This window comes from Nomascus leucogenys, chromosome 7b (genome assembly GCF_006542625.1).
Source record: "Nomascus leucogenys isolate Asia chromosome 7b, Asia_NLE_v1, whole genome shotgun sequence".
Lineage (NCBI taxonomy): Eukaryota > Metazoa > Chordata > Mammalia > Primates > Hylobatidae > Nomascus > Nomascus leucogenys.
Window position 1 is genome coordinate 84,554,187 of NC_044387.1, and position 22,419 is coordinate 84,576,605.

Genomic DNA, 22,419 nt, shown 5'->3' on the forward strand with positions numbered 1-22,419 from the left:
ACTCTCACACAGTCAGAATAGCTATGATTAAGGAGTCAAAAAATAACAGATACTGACGAGACTGCGGAGAAAGGGGAACGCTCATACAGTGCTGCTGGGAAAGTGGCGTTGTTAAGCCACTGTGGAAAGCAGTATGATGATTTCTTAAAGAACTAAAAATAGAACTACCATTTGGCCCAGCAATCCCATTACTGGGTATATACCCAAAGGGAAATAAATCATTCTACCTAAAAGACACATGCACTCATATGTTCACTTCAGCCCTATTCACAATAGCAAAGACATGGAATCATCAATTGGTGTCCATTGATGGTGGACTGTCTAAATAAAATGCAGTACCTATATATTATGGAATACTATGCAGCCATAAAAAGAACAAAATCATATCCTTTGCAGCAATATGGATGCAGCCGGAGGTCATTATCCTAAGCAAACTGACACAGAAACAGAAAACCAAATATTGCACGTTCCCACTTATAAATGGAAGCTAAATCTTGGGTTCCTGTGGACATAAAATTGGGAACAATAGACACTGGAGTCTTCAAAAGGAAGAAGAGAGGAAGGAGGGAAAGGGCTGAAAAACTTCCTATTTGGTACTATGTTCATTATCTGGATGATGGAATAAATATAGGCCCAAACCTCAGCACTGTGAAATACACCCTTGTAACAGACCTGCACATGTATTTTGTGTATCTAAAATTTTTTAAAAAAATTTTAAAACTGTGCCTCCAGAGTCCTTCACTTTGTAAGGCATATGTATGAGCAAATAAGGTGAACACAAAGTAAAAAGAATCAAAGTTAGAGAAAACACAAAGACAGAATGTAATAGAAATTTGTTATTCTATACTAACATTTAAGATTAATTCACTTTGTACCCATATGACAATATCCATTTAATAAACTGTGCATTATTCTGAATCTCACTGCATGCTAAAAAGGTCATTTTTTAGCCATAAGTACCATATAAATTGAATGAAATTTATTTGAAAACATTTAGTGACTGATGCTCAGAAGCGTAAATGGTGCTATTTTACTATGCCTAAACTATGAAGAAATCACTGAAGCCTTTACAGCAAGAAGGAAAACCCCGGGGAGTCTACTAACAATTTAGCACTGCCAATTCTTTTGGTAATGTTCATTTTACTTTTCATAGAGAAGTACAGAAAAGCTGTTCACTATAATTAAGACTGTAGACGTGTAAAAAAAATAATGTAAGGCTTGTTATACTATAGACATCATTTAGTATGTAATGCCAGTCTCACAACACAGCGTCTAGGCCTCATATTGTTTTAACTTACTGCCTAAAATAAGTATATTTTAAAGATCTTGGTAAATATATTTTGCCAAGAAAGATTGTGACACCAAGGGAGAGCTTCTATCCTAGGATTTACAGATCCTATCTATGGGTTCTGTGAATAGACTTCAGATGACATCACTAATCTCTAACTGAAACTGATCATCTCTTGAATCCTTAAATTATGATTAGTCAGCAAACCACAACAGCATTAGCAATATCTTTGAAATTTTCATTTTAGAAATTATTTCATATCATATTTTGGTTATTATAGATATCATAAACTATGATTTATACTCATTAGAGTTTCAAAATTACTATTATTATTAAACATACGCCTAGATCTTATTATCTATTACTATGGCACAAATTTGATTTCTCATGTTTTTGATCACTGTTTCAATATAATTATCTATTGTGTAATCCTCTGTATTTAAGTATATGTAGTAAAAATATTAACAAACATTCGTAGAGGGAACGCATAAACTTCACCAGACTTCCAAACGGATTTATGGCACTGTGGTGACTCTGTAATGGGTCAATTGCGCTAGGATCAACTACATTTTCCAGAATCTCCGTCCCTGTATGATTTAGGTAGGTTGGGCCACACACATTTTTGTGAGATTTGAGGGAACAAGTGAAACAACATCCATATTCTCTTTTATTTGGAAGGCTGGGCAGGGTCAACCAGTGCCTTTGTAGGTCATACTCATCACAGTTTATCTTCTGGCTGGCTTCATGGTGGAACACAGAAGCTGGACCTGCTACTATTCCACCATTTCCTGTGACCCCTTCAGCTTCTCCTGGCTAGACAAGTGTTTAGATCTGTGAATATGGGCACTAGCTTCTACCGTGGGATATCTCTATCATCAAGATAGAAAGCAGTGATAAGTGAGAGCTGACATGAGTTACAACCCATTTTGGTTCATTTCAGCTCATGCTTTCAGCTTACCACTTGCTCTTTCCCACTTCACACCCATCTAAAACAAAATTTCAGATTATCGTAAGATAATACTAATCATAAGGCCATGACATTACCTAATGTTTATTCTAGGTTTATTCTAATTTTTAAAGTAATTGTTGGCTGGTATTTTCTGGTTATGAAAATATATGTAGGTTAACTTCATTCTATTTGTTTAGCTTCTTCTAAATCTAATGGTTACAGGACAGGTATGTTAGGAAGACGACCCTGAAATAGAGAACAAAAAACTCAAGATCACCAGGAAGTGCTTGTTTCGAAGGACAAGAGGAATTATTGAAGAGTAGCCCTAATATGTCATGATTCAATTCAAGGAGATAGTTTAATTCTACTCTAGTTGAGTTCATGGTGTACTTCAGTCTTATGTCATGCTGTGACATTCAGTCTTACACTTCAGTCTTATTCCAGGATTGGTATTTTAAAAACTCTATGTGATTTGTGTGTCACAACGCAAGTGATACAGCAGCATCATCAATAAGTTGGTGTGTATTCCCAACTATTTTAAGAAAGAATGAAGATCTTTTCATGATCTATTCAGTCACAGAAGACAGATGTGCTCAGATCAAGGAGCCCTGAATGTGATGCGAAAATTATTTTGGCTGTCTTTATGCAATGGTTAGGGCCAACCATCTATATTCGTAACTCTTGTCTGACCAACAACATGACCGGTAATGCATTTAGACACATGACTGTCTTGCCTTTAGATTAAAAACACGGAGGAACTGCTCATGCTAATTTAGAAAAGGGCCATGTAAATGGTCCAATTTTTCCCCGTTGGCTCTAAAGAACATATAATTTTTGTTACCATTGCAAAGCAGAAAAGATTACCTTTTGCAGATTATTTCAAATATGGTTAATGTTGAATTTGTGTGGAAAATCATTGAACCTCAGTCAAATACATGTATATGTTATCATCAAAATGTTTTGATTCACAATCTCTGCAAAATTTAACAGGATGATTGAAATCGGTTTTCTCAGCTGCATAAACAAACAGTCTGACTTGTATGGGGTGCTTAATCCACAGGAGACCCAGAGAATGTCAAAAATGGGATAATCAGGAAAAGTCAGAATATTTCAGCAGATTGATATTTATGTACGATCGTGCTGCCATGTAAAGTTGTGAGAGCTCTTTTCATTTATTTAACAAGAGCAGGTTAGAATGTTAGCACTTTCAATATTAATGAGATTTAAGGCTACGTGGAAAAATACTATGTCTGTCTATCTATCTATATACTTTTTCATTTTCTATAATTGTACAAATTTCTTTGTCAAAACATCTTCCATTATATTGATAAAGACCACATTGAAATAAAAATCAGTTTGAGATAAACTCTATTTCCTAGAAAAGTCTCCCTTGTTGTCTCAGATAAGTATTATATAAGCTACTGTAACAGGACTGATTACCTAAGGCATATTAGAAAGCAATGAAGCATAAAACTTCTTTTCAATATCAAATTCAAAGCAGGACAGAAGGTGAATTCATTAATGCGAATGTTAAAACAAATGAAATGGAAAGTCACCGTTGTTAATTATGCTGGAAAAACAAATGAGAGTTCGTCATGCTTAAAAACTCCTTTTAAAATATATTATTCAAAAGAAAATTTTGGTAATATTGTTCTCTGAGGTCATAATATCAAAAATATATGTATAAATGCCTTTAAAAGCTGTGAAAAATGCGAACCTAATACTTTTTAATTTTGTTATATTTTCTATTATGGATGTGAAAAGTTGCAAGTGATAATAATCATGAAGAAGGAAGAAGAAGAAATACGTGTATCTCTTCTAATCAGCAAAGAAAACCACCACAGTTCATGAGAAGGAACACATAAATAAAATTCTGTCATGTTGGTAACTGATAGTCTCTGTATTGATCTGTATTCCGTACATGAATCTCTCTAACTGAAAAGAAACTGAATTTTCCTTTTAAAGACTTCTAATTTTTACACTTATTCATTCAAACTCATGTTATATAGCAAGCATTTCCTCTTTAGAGGTGTTAAGAGCTTTATTCCAAATAACGAAACTTTCATAACTACCTAGTATAGAACATAGGTTAAAACAACAGCAAGAGAAATGTGCACATTTTGCATAAATCTATTTAGAAACCACGTTCACCTGGCAGATTAATTACAATAGAGTATCAATCTAATTAAACTCATTAAAAGAGTCAACTCAAGGTTTTACTTTTGACGGTATGTGGTATATCTCCAAGACCTGTCCAAATCTTCTCACAGACATATCCAACTTTTAGATAGCCTTTTAGCATTCATTTAAACATTTAGAGTTCCTTTCTGACAAAAACAAATTTAATCCTGCACACAGGTACTTCAACTTCTGGTGATAAGTAGAATTGCCAGCAATATAGGCTAAATAAGAATATGTGTTGCCTAAATGAATAAAGTCATAGCCTTCAACTTCCACAATGAAATGTCTTTGTTTTCAACATGGTTGATATCTATAGCATAGAGGTGCTTTTTCAGTCATGAATGAAAAATGCCTGCCTTTCACATTCTCATTAAAACCTCATTTATGAGTTGTCTGCCCTAAAACTCCTATTTTAAGCCTGCTGGAGATAGTTGATAGTCAAGATAGTTGTCTAAGGAATAAGCTGCCAACCATTTACTCCTTAAGACTCCTCAGACTTTTTCCCTGTGTTTCCAGATAATCAGAATGCTGTCATAATCACTTTGGTTCCTGGAGTAATTGCATTTAAATTTTGTCCAAGGTGTCTATCAAAGGCTGATACAAGAAACAACCATATGCAGAAGATCTTTGCTATAGTTAACAAAGTTGTATTGAGGATACAGGCTATTATGTTGTTTAAATGCATCAGCATCTTCATAAAACCTAAGGGAGAAAAATATTTCTCTTGATGAACTGCTATCCTTTCTTTTAGACAAGAAGAGTATAACAAATACAAAGCTACGTGCTGAAATGCTATAACTCTCTCCAACATATTTGTTTTATTTTGATAAAACAATTATCTGTCTAATTTTGTACTTCCCTAGTTAGTGCCATTTGTCATATATCAGTGGTTTTTGACTCACAGTATACATTTTTCTTATCAATCACAATTTTTAAATTGGATAATATTTAACAACATTAAACACATAATGATATATTGAAAAGACATAATGGTAAAATAGATCTAAAATAGATTAGGGGATATTAATTTCTTTTCTTATTAACTTTTAAGACAGAATCTCACTCTGTTGTTCAGATTAGAGTGCAGTGGTATAATCTTGTCTCACAGTAAACTCTGCCTCTTGGGCTCAAGCAGTCCTCCCCACTCAGCATCCCAAGCAGCTGAAACTACAGGCAAGTACCACCACGCTCTGCTAATTTCTGTATTTTTAGTAGAAACATGGTTTCACCATGTTGCCCAGTCTGGTATGGAACTCCTGGGCTCAAGTAATCCATCTGCTTCTGCCCCACAAAGTGCTGGGATTATAGGCATGAGCCACCATGCCTGGCCTGAGATATTAATTTCTATTTCTCTCAACATTCCAAGACTCCTGTTTATTCACTTAAAAAATCACTTTTAGATAATCTAGAAGTGCAGTAACAGTATAAAATGAAAAAGAATACAAACGAACTATTTATTTTATTATCAAAATGTCAATAATACAAAAAAAGAGAATAGGTTTCAGATTAAAATTGGAAAAAGGGAAGCCTTGGAAAATAAGTTCAGGATATTTCAAAAACTGGAAAATCTCACTCCATGAGTCATTCACACAAACTACCCCCTCCACCTCCTCCATCCTCTTTCTTAATTTTTTATATTTCCATTCATCAGTTCACTACATATCTTTCCAGTTATTCGGAGTCTGAAATTTGACATAATCTTTGATTTCTCTTACCTTTTTTTTCTCATATCAATTTCTCAGAAAGTGATAGAATAGCATTTCATTGAACTGTCTCTTGTGACTATCCCTACCACTGAACAAAGTATAGGCTGCCTAACATGGAATTCAGAATTTTTGTGGCTTAAAGCAACCTTATCTCCTTAGCGTTGCTCCCCATTATTAATAAAATTCTCTCTGATGAGGATTTCAATACCTTTAAAGCAGATATGTAACATTATATACTAAGTAAATTCCTAAGTCAAGCCTGTTTTTATTTTATTCTATCTGTAATAACGATTTTTTACTAAGTTTTACCTGTATTTTATGTCCAAAATTTAATTACATTATTCTCTGAATGACTGCAGCACTTCATTCATTCATTCATTGTTTTTTTCTACATCCCTCTGAATACACACATGACATGCAAAGGATCAGTTTAAGGTGTTGTGAAAGAGCAAAAACTTATAACATAGTCTGCACTTATAACTAACTGGAATCCCACATTTAATTTTTATATAAATGAATTTTCTCCACAATGAGATGATAGCAATTTAGAAGCAGTGGTCATATTTTGCACTTCTATTCCTCACAGTTTTTGGCAGAAATATTCATTCCACTGAATTTCTTAAATTAAAAAACCTGGAAAAATAGATTGTTAATTTTATCTCTACAAAGTTTCTGGAAAAAGAAGTCTATAAAATAACTAGCATTATAACCAGAAAGTAGAGTTATTTCTAAGCTAAAATTGCTTATTTAAAATACAAGAAAAATAGTCTCTTTTTATAGGTATTAACTTACGAAGCATAATCCTCTCTTAAGAGAATAGCAATAACGGGCAGCATAAGATAGCTGTGATTTTTAAAACGTGCTTATTAAAACATTTGTTTAAATCTATTCTAGCCAGAGGAAATTAGTTCAGCTCCCAGGGCAATTCCCATTCCAAAAGCAGGGGGTCTATTTTAATAATCTCTTAAACCTTTAGAGAGAACTGTACTAATTCTCCATTGAAAACTGGACAATTATTCGACTGGGACCATTGTTGAGCGTGAGACGCTTTGTTAAACCAGTTACTCTCTCCTCTGTATGGTTCCAGAAAAGCAAAGCCACTGCTGATTGAAATGATAAAGCTAATGACCTATTTACAGAATGTAAAATAGTAACTAACTGATGATCATATAACCCTAGGTTTAAAAGATTTCATGTTGGATTAATGAGCACTTTCGTCCCCCAGACAGTCCAAGATAAGATCTGTTTTACTTTAAAGGTCTCTCAAAAGAAGGGATTTTCAAAGTGCTATCTTCAGTTACTCCTGTGCTTAAAAACTCTCACAGCTTGAAAATCTACACTAATAACAGTCCAGGTTTATTATACTTTTTAAAAAATCATTACAAAATAAACAATTGGCCACCTTTTCTGTAAGATCTCTTCATATATAGTACATGAAGAATAATAATCTCACTATGTCTTCTTTTTCAAATGCAAGTATTCTATTTCCTTAATTTTGTATCAGAGACATGATTACTGAGAATTCTTCATCATAATTTTTATTTCTCTTTCCGCCTTTCCCACATATTCCAGATTCTTCATTAGCTGACTCAACCACAAGCCTTCAGAGTAATCAAGAAGCACGTGATCGAAGCAAGATAACATTTCTTCTTGACTTTTAAAAATTGTTCCTGGATTTTACTAATCTAAGCTCTAATAACACCTGCATGATACCCAACTTGGGTTTCTCAGACCTGTAGAGAGTGAATGTATTAAAGAGGAAACAGACTTGTGAAATCCTAATGATTTGTACAACAAACCCCCGGGACAAGAGTTTACCTATGTAACAGACCTTCACACGTACCCCTGAACCTAAAATAAAAGTAAAAAAAAAAAAAAGAAAGAAAATGTAAATTCACCACTGATAGAACTGCACAGGTCATATGCAACACCAAATCTCTTTGCCATTGTTCACACTTAGGAGCTGATATATGGAAACATTCAACAGAAGCTTCCTACTAATGTAAAATTTTTAAGTTTTTTTTTTTTTGCACATGGTACTAGTATTTATTTATTGTTTATTACTGCCAGCAAGGCAGAGCAATACCATAGATCCAGGGTGATATGGTTTGGCTGTGCCCCCACCCAAATGTCATCTTGAACTGTAGCTCCCATAATCCCTGCATGTTGTGGAAGGGACCTTCTGGGACCTCATCGTGCTGTTCTCACAATAGTGAGTGAGTTCTCATGAGATCTGATGGTCTTATAAGGGGCTTTTCCCCCTTTGCTCAACAATTATAATACAATAAAATAAAATCAGCATTAAGACAACTCATTTGTGACAAAATGTCTGGGCTCATCAAAAGCACATTTGACATAAAATTCTGAGACCTATTATTTACATTTCATTCTGATGCCTATTAGATTCTGGAATTCCACTAACTATAGAGACTTTCTCTGAGTGTTGTTTCTCCAAATAGCAAAAAGCATTTTCTAGCCTAATTCAGCTTCCCCCGGGAGAAATATTTGCCAAAGCAAACAATGATCAATGAAACAATCAATTTATTGTTAATTTATGTATTGTTCTGTGGATAAAGTGAAGATATAAAAATATCTTCTGTCACCTTGTGAAGAAGGACACGTTGGCTTCCTCTTCCACCACAATTCTAAGTTTCCTGAGGCCTCCCCAGCCATGTAGAACTGTGTGTCAATTAAACCTCTTTATAAATTACCTAGTCTCAGGTATTTCTTCATAGCAGCGTGAGAATAAATTAATACATAGGGTTTAACCCAAGGTGCTTAATAAATATTGATAACTGAACCTATATATATATATATATTCTATAGGAGAGAAATAAAATCAGGTATCTTTTCAATACATTGTGGAAAACATTCCATTGCCAAACATGATTTTTCACTGTTTAGTACTCTGTTTTAGCATAGGCATTTATGAGATCAATTGTCCTTTAATTCATTCACAACTTTATATTAGCATATAATCTGCAACATTTATATTAAATAGGAATTTTACTATCAAGAAACATCTGTATTTTTTTATTATTATTATACATTAAGTTTTAGGGTACATGTGCACAATGTGCAGGTTTGTTACATATGTGTCCATGTGCCATGTTGGTGTGCTGCACCCATTAACTCGTCATTTAGCATTAGGTGTATCTCCTAATACCATCCCTCTCCTCTCCCCCCACCCCACAACAGTCCCCGGAGTGTGATGTTCCCCTTCCTGTGTCCGTGTGTTCTCATTGTTCAATTCCCACCTATGAGTGAGACCATGCGCCATTTGGTTTTTTGTCCTTGCAATAATTTACTGAGAATGATGATTTCCATTTTCATCCATGTCCGAGCCCGCATCACCAAGTCAATCCTAAGCCAAAAGAACAAAGCTGGAGGCATCATGCTACCTGACTTCAAACTATACTATAAGGCTACAGTAACCAAAACAACATGGTACTGGTACCAAAACAGAGATACAGATCAATGGAACAGAACAGAGCCCTCAGAAATAATGCCGCATATCTACAACTATCTCATCTTTGACAAACCTGATAAAAACAAAAAATGGGGGCTGGGAAAACTGGCTAGCCATATGTAGAAAGCTGAAACTGGATCCCTTCCTTACACCTTATACAAAAATTAATTCAAGATGGATTACAGACTTACATGTCAGACCTAAAGCCATAAAAATTCCAGAAGAAAACCTAGGCAATACTATTCAGGACATAGGCATGGGAAAGGACTTCATCTCTAAAACACCAAAAACAATGGCAACGAAAGCCAAAATTGACAAATGGGATCTAATTAAACTAAAGAGCTTCTGCACAGCAAAAGAAACTACCATCAGAGTGAACAGGCAACCTACAGAATGGGAGAAAATTTTCACAACCTACTCATCTGACAAAGGGCTAATATCCAGAATCTACAATGAACTCAAACAAATTTACAAGAAAAAAACAAACCCCATCAAAAAGTGGACGAAGGACATCAACAGACACTTCTCAAAAGAAGACATTTATGCAGCCAAAAAACACATGAAAAAATGCTCATCATCACTGGCCATCAGAGAAATGCAAATTAAAACCACAATGAGATACCACCTCACACCAGTTAGAATGGCCATCATTAAAAAGTCAGGAAACAACAGGTGCTGGAGAGGATGTGGAGAAATAGGAAGACTTTTACACTGTTGGTGGGACTGTAAACTAGTTCAACCATTGTGGAAGTCAGTGTGGCGATTCCTCAGGGATCTAGAACCAGAAATACCATTTGACCCATCCATCCCATTACTGGGTATATACCCAAAGGACTATAAATCATGCTGCTGTAAAGACACATGCACACGTATATTTACTGCGGCACTATTCACAATAGCAAAGACTTGGAACCAACCCAAATGTACAACAATGATAGACTGGATTAAAAAAATGTGGCACATATACACCATGCAATACTATGCAGCCATAAAAAAAATTTAAGTTTTAATGTTGTTGTTATTTGAAAATTTTAAAAAACCTATTGGAATTGACACACACACACACACACACACACACACACACACAGGTAGCTAAACAATTATTTAAAAAATTGAGAATTGATTATTTTTATTAAATGAGGTTTTCTTTAGGGGAAAAACTCAATTATTTCCTTGGGGAAAAATAATAATGTAAATGGATAGAATTTGAAACATAATGAAACCACTGGGGCACCATTTAAGATAATTATTTTTTGTAAATCTATATAATCTTTATTTTTGCTTCACAATATATGTTAAAATTTGTCTTTCCAAAGTTTCCACTTTTTATGTGATTCTTTGCCAATTTCAAGATCTTTTTGAACTCATTTATGCCCTTAGAATTACTGGAAAAGTTTCTAAAATCTATTCTAACTCTTAAGTGTGTTCTTTATGTTACCATACTCAGCACTTAAGTTGTTCAAAATACTGGAGTAATAAAAATACCCTGATGAAGGGCACTTGTGATGACTATTATGCCACAGAATTCAGAAATTTAGATCCTTTTTTTCATCTAGTCGATTCCTCCATTCATTTACTATGAGGCAATACAATCACATTTTTTTCTCTTGTGAAAAAAGTCTGCTTGAATGAAAAGCCAAAAAAAAAAAAAAAAAGAAAAAAGCTGCAAGTGTCAAAATAAATGACTTGTATTATATTCTCTTAACCTACTGTGTCTGTCATAGGAAACTATTTATGGGCAAAGGGACTATTTTATCTCAGTATCAGAAGGCAGTTTGTAAAGGAGGGGAAAATCTATTTGCTTTATATTGCGTTTCAGAAACTGACATAGCAAAATTTCAACTTTGAGATATTCAGAAGGATTATAAATTTGAAGGTTCGGGAAACATTCAATTTAATGTCATTCATGATTTTCTACACAATAGCCTTTGGTTGCTCTGGGTCACATGAAATAAATGTTATATTCTAATCCATCTAAATCATATAGTGCAAAAATAAATGTTACATCCTAATATATGGAAGTCATATAGTGCATATCTCATTATGATGAATATGATAATCCTTGAACGTATAATCTAAGTATTAGTAACAAGATAAAATTACTCTGTATCCCAAAGATGGTCAGTATTTAGCTACCTTCATAAAGCCAGTTTCCACAGGTAAAATCAAATGTATTTGTTCACTGAAATGGAGGTACTATAATTACCAATATATTTGCCAAGGTCAAGTCAGCATTACTGAAAGCACTGCCCTTTTACCAAATGATAAGATTCTTATCACAAGTCATTAAAATATTGCCCAATAGACACAAGGAAACAGAGTTAATCTAAAAAAGAAATGCCTTTTCATTATTCATTGAAACTGAATAAAATTAAGGTAAAACAAAGTTTGAAAAAAATAAAATCAATTAAGCCTTCCATTAAAACAAAATTAGACTCTAATTCCAAATGAGAAAAGGGATTTTCTGCAGCAGAAAGTCTTCTTTATTTAAAGAATAAAGACAAAAATAGATGAACTTACAAAATACAGCAGTCTTGTTTAATCACAGCAGGACAGTTGGGTATATTTTCTCAGAGTTCTTTTGGGATACATTTCCTGAAACAAAAATTAAATTAATGTTAAGGCCAAGCTTAAAAATGATGATAAGGAAACTATGGTTTTTATAATGGAAAGACCACATAAATGTTGTAGAAATTTGGGGCCTATATAAGTAGTCTTTAAAATATAATGTAATACTGTTCTTAATTTCATTTCTGCCAATATTCAGATCATGTAAAATAATTTATATAAATTTCTATATGGTTGCAAAATATCTACATACTTCATAATAAGAAATAAACTGAAGTTTTATGTTCTAATAGAGAATTTCAAAATAATCTCCTCTGGCATAAGATAAGAAGGGTTGTTTGAGCCATTTATGTGCTGCCAAACAATGTAAGACACTCAGGAACCTCTCCAAAGACAGAGGCAAAATTTAAAAAGTCAAACTAGAATATCTGGTTTCAATTTGATCCGGTTGTTTGATAAAAATACAGTCTGAATTTACCTCAATGTTTTGAACATAATGAGGATGAATAAAAGGATGTGGTGACTGAAGGATACACAAAACAGCTTCACTTTTGGATCCTTATGTAATCTGAGCGGCACATTGGGGGAAATATCCACAAGCCATGTACTTCACTACCTCTATTATGCCTCTGCATAAAACAACACCAACTATTTTATCTCTTGTTTTAGGATCCACTCCAATAAAAGACATACATGGCTACAATACTACATTGCCTTTGTTTAGCTGAAGGGGCTAAGGATACAATTGTGTGTATAATGAGCTGGTATCCATATCTTATAATCTCTCCATATTCTTTTTTTGCATATAGAATGATCACAAGAAAGTATCTTAACAAACTAAAGTAATAGGGGATATTATTGATCATTTTTTCAAAGAATGTATACAATAGCATTGTAGTTGCAGAGAAAACATGACATTTTCATATCAGAGTTGTATCTGTTTATGAAGTCAATGTACATAGAGCTAAAGCAGAAATTGTATAATAGTTATTTAAAATGAGCTTGCTTATAGAATTAATAAGTTGATATATAAAAGTCAACTGCTGACACTGGGAACACATTGTAAACACATAAGGTGAGAAAACTAAATTCTCACTATATACAACAAATTAAAAATGAGATCAGTTAGAGAAGCAACAAAAACAACAACAAAATATTTCTACAAGAAAAGAATACATTGCATAGAACCATGAAATTTTCCATTAATTTTTAAATGTTTATCAACACAATTTTTAAAATAGATCATTGTTATTATTTCCACTTTCACTGTTTTTTAATAAATTATGTAATACATTTTTTAAATAAGTTATGTATTTTCAAATTCTGAAAATAAGATATTACCAAATACCCATTAAACTATTGCAAATAAATTTGACAAATTAAAGAATGATATCTTTCCTAGGCTCAGGATATTGAGGCCACTGTCTTCCAGCTTTAACTGTGGCTACCGGCAGTTTTGCTTATTTAAGTTGAATAACTTGGAACATTCTCTATTTCAATGGATTTTATTTTTACATATTATGTAGTTTAATGAAATTGGTATATTAAAATCCAAGTTCCAAATACAAGGTATTATGAAATATCATTGGGAGCATTAGCATAATGAAAACAAACAGGAACAACAAACTCCAAACATTATGCTGTCATTGGTTGGATGAAAGAGATTATTAGGATTATGTATTCTACTGCTTCATGATTTTAGGTTCCCCACGTGGCCTTCTGAAAGCTTAATAGCTTAATGCTTTCTCTCTATATATGTACCTTTCTAACATTTACATCCTTTAGTGTAATATGGCATGAAAGACAATACAGAAAGGGAGAAAGAAAGGAAAAGAGAGAGGGAGGGAGAGATAAAGAAAAAGAGGAAAGAAAGATGCATATTTATGTATCTGGGGAAAGGAGGGACCTCTAAACTGTGGTCAGCACTGGCGTTCTTACATATTTGGGCATTTGGTGAGATGGGTGCCAAAAATCTCTTCATATGAATGACTTAGGTGAATCGTGAGAAAAATCTAATAAATAATTGTATAGGTACGTCTATCCGACAAATAAATTATTCAGGGAGGGGTAGGGGGGATGTCAAAATTTAAGCAACAGATGGTGCATAACCATTAGACATGAGATTTATCTTTCAACATAGTCTCCCTTGACTCACTGCATATTATTTTGGAAAGAACAAGAATGTAAGTAAAAAGTGAAATACTGGATTGCTTTGGTTATTCAAATTGAGCACAACACTTCTCAGGGTGACCCACTCATCTTAAACATCATTTTAATTTTTATATAAAAACCATAAGTGTTTCACCCCAAAATAAGAGACTTGCATATTTATTAAAACAAACTTCCAGTAGGGGGGGATAAAGGATTCCATTATAACAGGGTCATTAAACATCATTCCACTGGGGCTTATAAAGGAGGGACAAGTTGGTAAACTCAAGATTTGTGAATCGAAAATCAGTGTCGATTTAATAACATATATGATAACTACTGTGCTTCTGAACAAGTAGCTGAGCTTCAAAAAATATGTTTATCTACCTATCAGTCAATGTAACTATCCATATATCAATAAATCAAATGATTAACCAATCAACTAATCTATTGTTACATGTATGTACACATATATGTATATAGATTCATAAAAATAAAAATATATCTCATTGAACGTAATGCACTGGTTATATTTAATATATTTTTATTGCAATTCACATTATTTTCTTATTGTTTATTGTAACATTAAGGTTTTTCTGAGTTCCCTGTTTAAGTAAAAGATGCTTCCAGTATGATACAAATTACATAAGTGCAATTAGCATTTACCCATTAATAATTCAAAAATAAGTATTAATGAAGGCTTAACAATTTTTGTATAATGACCCATTTTTTAAATGACAGTAATTGTTAATATTTAGTGCAGAAATTTAATCAGTATAAAATTAAATGCTGTGTTAAAATTTGCTTTTTCCCAGTATATAAGTATGATATCATATTATGTTATATTTTGCTATTTTTCCTAAGTACTATAAGTGCCATAAGATTTACAATGAAATAATCAGAAGATAACTATTGAAACAGCTTATTTTATTATGATAAATAGTATTAAGACAAGAAAAAAATAGGAAACTACACACACACAATAAAATGTTTGGAACATTGCAAAAATTTTGGAGAATTCAGAGTGAATTACCAAAAAAAAAAAAAAGGCAAAGGAAAACACTTCAGAGCTATTAATTTTAGCAGAATATAGTACAAATCGTCACTGATGGAACAGCACATGAAATTATCTCCCACTTCCACGTCAACGACTACTGATCTTCAAGAAAATCTAGCAGACAAAAACAAGTTCTGAAGAATCATCAAATGAAATGCATTCCCTTATAATCTCAGAAGGTGGACGTATTTTTAAATATTCAGCAATGAGCCACTCTTGCTGAAAATTTTGCATCTTATATAAGAAAGTTTAAATTTACAAAAGACAGAGCAGGAAGGAAGTTTGAGGGTGGTTATTTTATTCTGATATTTTTCAGATGAAAAAAACTCATATGCTCTCTGCATACAAAGGGTCTTATATTTGTTTTCAATTTCTTCAGGGATAAAAAAACATAAACCATTACTTAAGAATGGGCAATAATCAGTCATGAGCAATGAGGAAACGTGAATAAAATCAAGTGGACAGCAATCACAGTGTTAGATATTTATAATTAAAGTTTAATTTGGAAAACTCAGTAACTACTTCTGTTGAAGAATAGAGACTAAATGGAGATATGGCATGTTGTTGTTGAACATATAATATACATAATTTTGATGTTGGCAAGGCAAATGTGTTCAGAAGATCATCCAAGAAAGTTTATGAGAGTGATAATGGAAATTTTCTGCATTTGGCAGAGAACATAGTAAAACTTGATAATATTGTGAAAGAATATTTATTCAGACTACAAACATTGGCATCAAGTAATATGACACATCATTTAAGAAACTATATACAAAACTGAAGAGACATTGCAGAAATGAGTCAAGCCATTCTGAATAAAAGAAATGCTAAATTTTATTCAAATTATTTTGGATACAGCTTATGATGTAAGTTTGGTATAACAAATTATAAATATTGTGAATTTGATAACTCAAATTTTTCAATACCTTAAAATAAATATTTCTGAGAAAATTTTCCAGGAGATGAAACAATAAGATACAATTTTTATGGATTCTTAAAATTCAAAATCTAGAAATAAAATAATTCAAAGATTTGGAAGATGTCATAGTTCCCACAGATATACACAGAAAGCAACAGATTTCAGTAGAAGGTACATAAAAGACAATTCTAAGGAATTCCAAATTTTAAAATTTGCTCTCCCATCTCTAATTATGAATACTTTAGAATAGAGAAAAACTTTCTTTGGCTATCACTGATCTTTTTTTGTAAGGTTTAAAATCTAAATAACTTGGCTGGGTGTGGTAGCTCACGCCTGTAATCCCAGCACTTTGGGAGGCCGAGGCGGGCGGATCACGAGGTCAGGAGATCGAGACCATCCTGGCTGACACGGTGAAACCCCGTCTCTACTAAAAATACAAAAAATTAGCTGGGCAAGGTGGCAGGCGCCTGTAGTCCCAGCTACGCGGGAGGCTGAGGCAGGAGAATGGCGTGAACCCTGGGGGGCAGAGCCTGCAGTGAGCCGAGATGGCGCCACTGCACTCCAGCCTGGGTGCAAGAGCGAGACTCCGTCTCAAAAAAAAAAAAAAAGAAAAAAAAATCTAAATAACTTATCTTCATCAAACTTTAGGTGATATTGATAATTTATTAACCATAAACATGAAATAAAGCATTATCAATAGTCAATGGGAAAGTTAAATTAAGGCCTTCATTTTACTAAAATCTCAAAACCGTCATGCAAAACGTTTACAAATTTCTTAATAGTAACATATCATCATAGTAAATATATAAATTCTAGAATGCTAGAAAATAGCATACTTTCCAAAATATCTGCTTTTAAATTTATTTCCTAACTCTGCATGCTGTACTAAATAAAATTAACATTTTAGGGCAGGAGTCTGCAAACTTTTTCATAAAGGGCAAATAACTAACTATCTTAGGGTTTGCAAGCCACTCCGTTGGCACTGAATATTCTTCATTTGCATGTATTTATGTGCACAAGTGTGTGCTTTTGTGTGTGTTTGTGTTTACAATCCTTTAAAAACAGAAAAACCATCGTTAGCTCAACGGCCATATAAAAGCAGGCCACAAGCTGTAAGGAAGGGATCCAGTTTCAGCTTTCTCCATATGGCTAGCCAGTTTTCCCAGCACCATTTATTAAATAGGGAATCCTTTCCCCATTGCTTGTTTTTGTCAGGTTTGTCAAAGATCAGATAGTTGTAGATATGCAGCATTATTTCTGAGGACTATGTTCTGTTCCATTGATTTATATCTCTGTTTTGGTACCAGTACCATGCTGCTTTGGTTACTGTAGCCTTGTAGTATAGTTTGAAGTCAGGTAGCGTGATGCCTCCAGCTTTGTTCTTTTCGCTTAGGATTGACTTCGTGATGTGGGCTCTTTTTGGTTCCATGTGAACTTTAAAGTAGTTTTTTCTAGTTCTGTGAAGAAAGTCATTGGTAGCTTGATGGGGATGGCATTGAATCTATAAATTACCTTGGGCAGTATGGCCATTTTCACAATATTGATTCTTCCAACCCATGAGCATGGAATGTTCTTCCATTTGTTTGTATCCTCTTTTATTTCATTGAGCAGTGGTTTGTAGTTTTGCTTGAAGAGGTCCTTCACATCCCTTGTAAGTTGGATTCCTAGGTATTTTATTCTCTTTGAAGCAATTGTGAATGGGAGTTCACTCATGATTTGGCTCTCTGTTTGTCTATTATTGGTGTATAAGAATGTTTGTGATTTTTGTACATTGATTTTGTATCCTGAGACTTTGCTGAAGTTGCTTATCAGCAAAAATTAATTCAAGATACATTAAAGACTTACACGTTAGAACTAAAACCATAAAAACCCTAGAAGAAAACCTAGGCAATACCATTCAGGACATAGGCATGGGAAAGGACTTCATGTCTAAAACACCAAAAGCAATGGCAACAAAAGCCAAAATTGACAAATGGGATCTAATTAAACTAAAGAGCTTCTGCACAGCAAAAGAAACTACCATCAGAGTGAACAGGCAACCTACAAAATGGGAGAAAATTTTCGTAACCTACTCATCTGACAAAGGGCTAATATCCAGAATCTACAATGAACTCAAACAAATTTACAAGAAAAAAACAACCCCATCAACAAGTGGGCAAAGGACATGAACAGACACTTCTCAAAAGAAGACATTTATGCAGCCAAAAATCACATGAAAAAATGCTCATCATCACTGGCCGTCAGAGAAATGGAAATCAAAACCACAATGAGATACCATCTCACACCAGTTAGAATGGCCATCATGAAAAAGTCAGGAAACAACAGGTGCTGGAGAGGATGTGGAGAAATAGGAACACTTTTACACTGTTGGTGGGACTGTAAACTAGTTCAACCATTGTGGAAGTCAGTGTGGCGATTCCTCAGGGATCTAGAACTACAAATACCATTTGACCCAGACATCCCATTACTGGATATATACACAAAGGACTATAAATCATGCTGCTATAAAGATACATGCACACGTATGTTTATTGCGGCACTAGTCGCAATAGCAAAGACTTGGAACCAACCCAAATGTCCAACAACGATAGACTGGATTAAGAAAATGTGGCACATATACACCATGGAATACTATGCAGCCATAAAAAAGGAAGAGTTCGTGTCCTTTGTAGGGACATGGATGAAACTGGAAAACATCATTCTCAGTAAACTATCACAAGGACAAAAAACCAAACACCGCATGTTCTCACTCATAGGTGGGAATTGAACAATGAGAACTCATGGACACAGGAAGGGGAACATCGCACTCCGAGGACTGTTGTGGGGTTGGGGGAGGGGGGAGGGACAGCATTAGGAGATATACCTAATGCTAAATGACGAGTTAATGGGTGCAGGAAATCAACATGGCACATGGATACATATGTAACAAACCTGCACATTGTGCACATGTACCCTATAACCTAAAGTATAATAATAAAAAAAAAGAAATACAAATAAAGAAATACAAATAAGAAATACAAATAAAAAATACAAAGGTCAATATAAATGAAAAAAATAAAAATAAATGAGTCAAATATTAAATCAAAAAGCTAGGAGATAAAGTAAACCAAAAGAAATAAAAAATAAAGATAACACAAAAATTGAGGTTAAAATTTTAAAGAGTAATAATTACATTTGGTGACAATTAATAAAAACATGAGCCAAACTAATACATAAAATAAATAAATCAAAATGACACCAACTGAGAATTAACAAAAGTGGAATAACCTTTGAATCGTTGAAACTAATAATGTTTTAAAAATCCTAAGGCTTTTTGCACAAGTTTATACAAATAAATTTGAAACTAAGGCTAAAGTAGGTAATTTCATAGAAAAATACAATTTACAAAAGTTGTCCACAGCAGACAAAAAAGCTTAAACTGGGTCAATTTTCAAAAAGAAAATATAAAAAGTTATAAAATAAATACCACACACAAAAGAACAAGACTCAGATTTTTTCACAAATGAAATCAATCAATTATTCATAGACCTCATAATGCCAGTAGTATTTAAATTGTTCCTGATAACACATAAAAGATCACTTATACATTATTTTTATGAAGTGAATATATAACAGATAACTACATTTGATTAAACTGCACTATTAAAAAACGACAGATCAACCTGATATATTCAGTTATAAAAAACCATAAATAAAATATTATCAAATAGAATTTAACTCACACATAGCTGAAAATGAAGGGATAAAGATATTCTATGCCAATGGAAACCAAAAGAGAGCAGGAGTCGCTACACTTAGACAAAAGAGACTTCAGGGCAAAACTGTAAGAAGAGACAAAAAAGGTCACTATATAATGACAAAGTGGCCAACTCAGCAAGATAATCTAACAATTTTCAATATACATGCACCCCACACTGGAGCACCCAGATATATAAAGGAAATATTATTAGAGCTAAAGAGAGAGATGGGGCCCAATACATTAACAGTTGGCAACTTCAACAACCCACTTTCAGCACTGACCAGATCTTCCAGATAGAAAATCAACAGAGAAACATCAGATTTAATCGGCACTATAGACTAAATGGATCTAATAGATATTTACAGAACATCAGAATACACATTCTTTTCCTCAGCAGGTGGACCATTCTTAAGGACTGACTGTACATTAAGTCACAAAACAAGTCATAAAACATACCAAAAAATGGAAATAATATCAAGTATCCTCTCTTACCACAACTGAGTAAAACTAGAAATTAATAACAGGAGGAATTTAGAAAATGATGCAAATACATGGAAATTAAACAATATGTTCCTGAATGACTAGTGGGTCAATAAAGGTATTAAGAAGGAAATAAAAAATTTTCTTAAAACAAGTGATAATGAAAACATAACATACCAAAACCTATGGGATACAGCAAAAGCAGTACTAAGAGAGAAGTTGATAGCTATAAGTGCCTAGATCAAAAAAGAGAAAAAACTTTAAATAATCTAATGATGTATCTTGAATAATTAGAAAACAAGAGCAAACCAAACCCAAAATTAGTAGGAGAAAAGAAATAATGACGATCAGAACAGAAAGAAATAAATTTGAAATAAAGGAAATAAAAAATATCAAGGAAACAAAAAGCTGTTTTTTTGAAAAGTTAAAAAAAATTTACAAACCTTTAGCCAGATGAAGAAAAAAGAGACAAGATCAAAATAAAATCAGAAATAAAAAAGAAGATATTACAAGTGATACTGCAGAAGCTCAAAGGATCATTCGTGGCCACTATGAGCAATTATTTGCCAAAAATTGGAAAATCTAGAAGAGATGGACAAATTCCTAGATGCATACAACCTACCAAGATTGAACCAGGAAAAAATCCAAAACCTGAACAGACCTGTATTCTCCATCCTCACGCTGCTATAAAGAACTGCCGAAGACTGGGTAATTTATAAAGGAAAGAGGTTTAATTGACTGATAGTTCTGCATGGCTTAAGAGGACTCAGGAAACTTACAATCATGGTGGAAGGGGAAGAAAACACGTCCTTCTTCACAAGGCAGCAGGAGAGAGATGTGCTGAGCAAAGGGGGAAAAACCCCTTACAAAACCATCAGATCTCATGAGAACTCACTCACTATCATAAGAACAGCATGGGGGAATCCGCCCCCATGATTCAATTACCTCCCACCAGGTCCCTCCCATGACATGTGAGGATTACAGGAACCACAATGAAAGATGAGATTTGGGTGGGGCCACAGCCAAACCATATCAAACCAGTAACAAGTAACAAGATCAAAACTCTAGTAGAAAGTCTCCTAGAAAGAAAAGCACAGGATCTGTTAGCCTCACTGTTGAATTCCATCAGAAATTCAAAGAAGAACTAATATCAACCCCACTCCAGCTATTCAAAAACTAGAGAAGGAAAGATTACTTCCAAATTCATTCTACAACATCAGTATTATCCTGATATCAAAACTAGACAAAGACGCATTAAAAAAGAAGGAAACTACAGGCCAATATCTCTGATGAATATTGATGCAAAAATCATTAACAAAATACTAGCAAACTGAAATCACAAATACATTAGGAAGATATTCATCATGACCAAGTGGGATTTATCCTAGGGATGCAAGTATGGTTCGACATACACAAATCAATCAATGTGATACACCATGCCAACAGAATGAAGGACAAAAACCGTATGATCATTTCAGTTGATGCTGAAAAAGCATTTAATAAAATTCAACATCACTCCATAATAAGAACCCTAAAAAAACTGGGGATAAAAGGAACATGCCTCAACATAATAAAAACTATTTATGACAGTGATACAAGAGTTAAGAAAAAATTATTTAGCCAGATAGTGAGGACACAGAAGTCCTCAGTAAGATTTTCCTTTTTAATGAAAAGCAGCCCCAACATATTTTCCTTTCTAACGAAGAGCAGCCTGTGAATTGAAGCTCCAGACATAGATATTGGCATTTGGGCCAATAATGTTCAAGATGGCAGCTCCATCTTTCCTTCTCTTTGTCAGCCACATGTACAGTAAGGAGCAGACAAGATAATGCCAATCAACTGGAAAACCCATTTGCATAATAAGATTAGGGTGAGGGGGCCAGCCTTCCTGCATGCTATGTAAAAATCATACCTG

The 22,419-nt window shown here is 33.7% G+C and overlaps 1 protein-coding gene across 1 annotated transcript in view; it reads right to left on the reverse strand.

Moving 5' to 3' along the window:
- The window catches only part of MARCHF1 (membrane associated ring-CH-type finger 1), an 861,096-nt gene that overhangs the window by 579,641 nt on the left and 259,036 nt on the right, over window positions 1–22,419 (reverse strand). The window contains exon 2 of the mRNA XM_003257921.4: window positions 12,114–12,188. The gene's annotated coding sequence lies outside the window, so the exon portion shown is untranslated. The remainder of the gene's footprint in view (window positions 1–12,113; window positions 12,189–22,419) is intronic.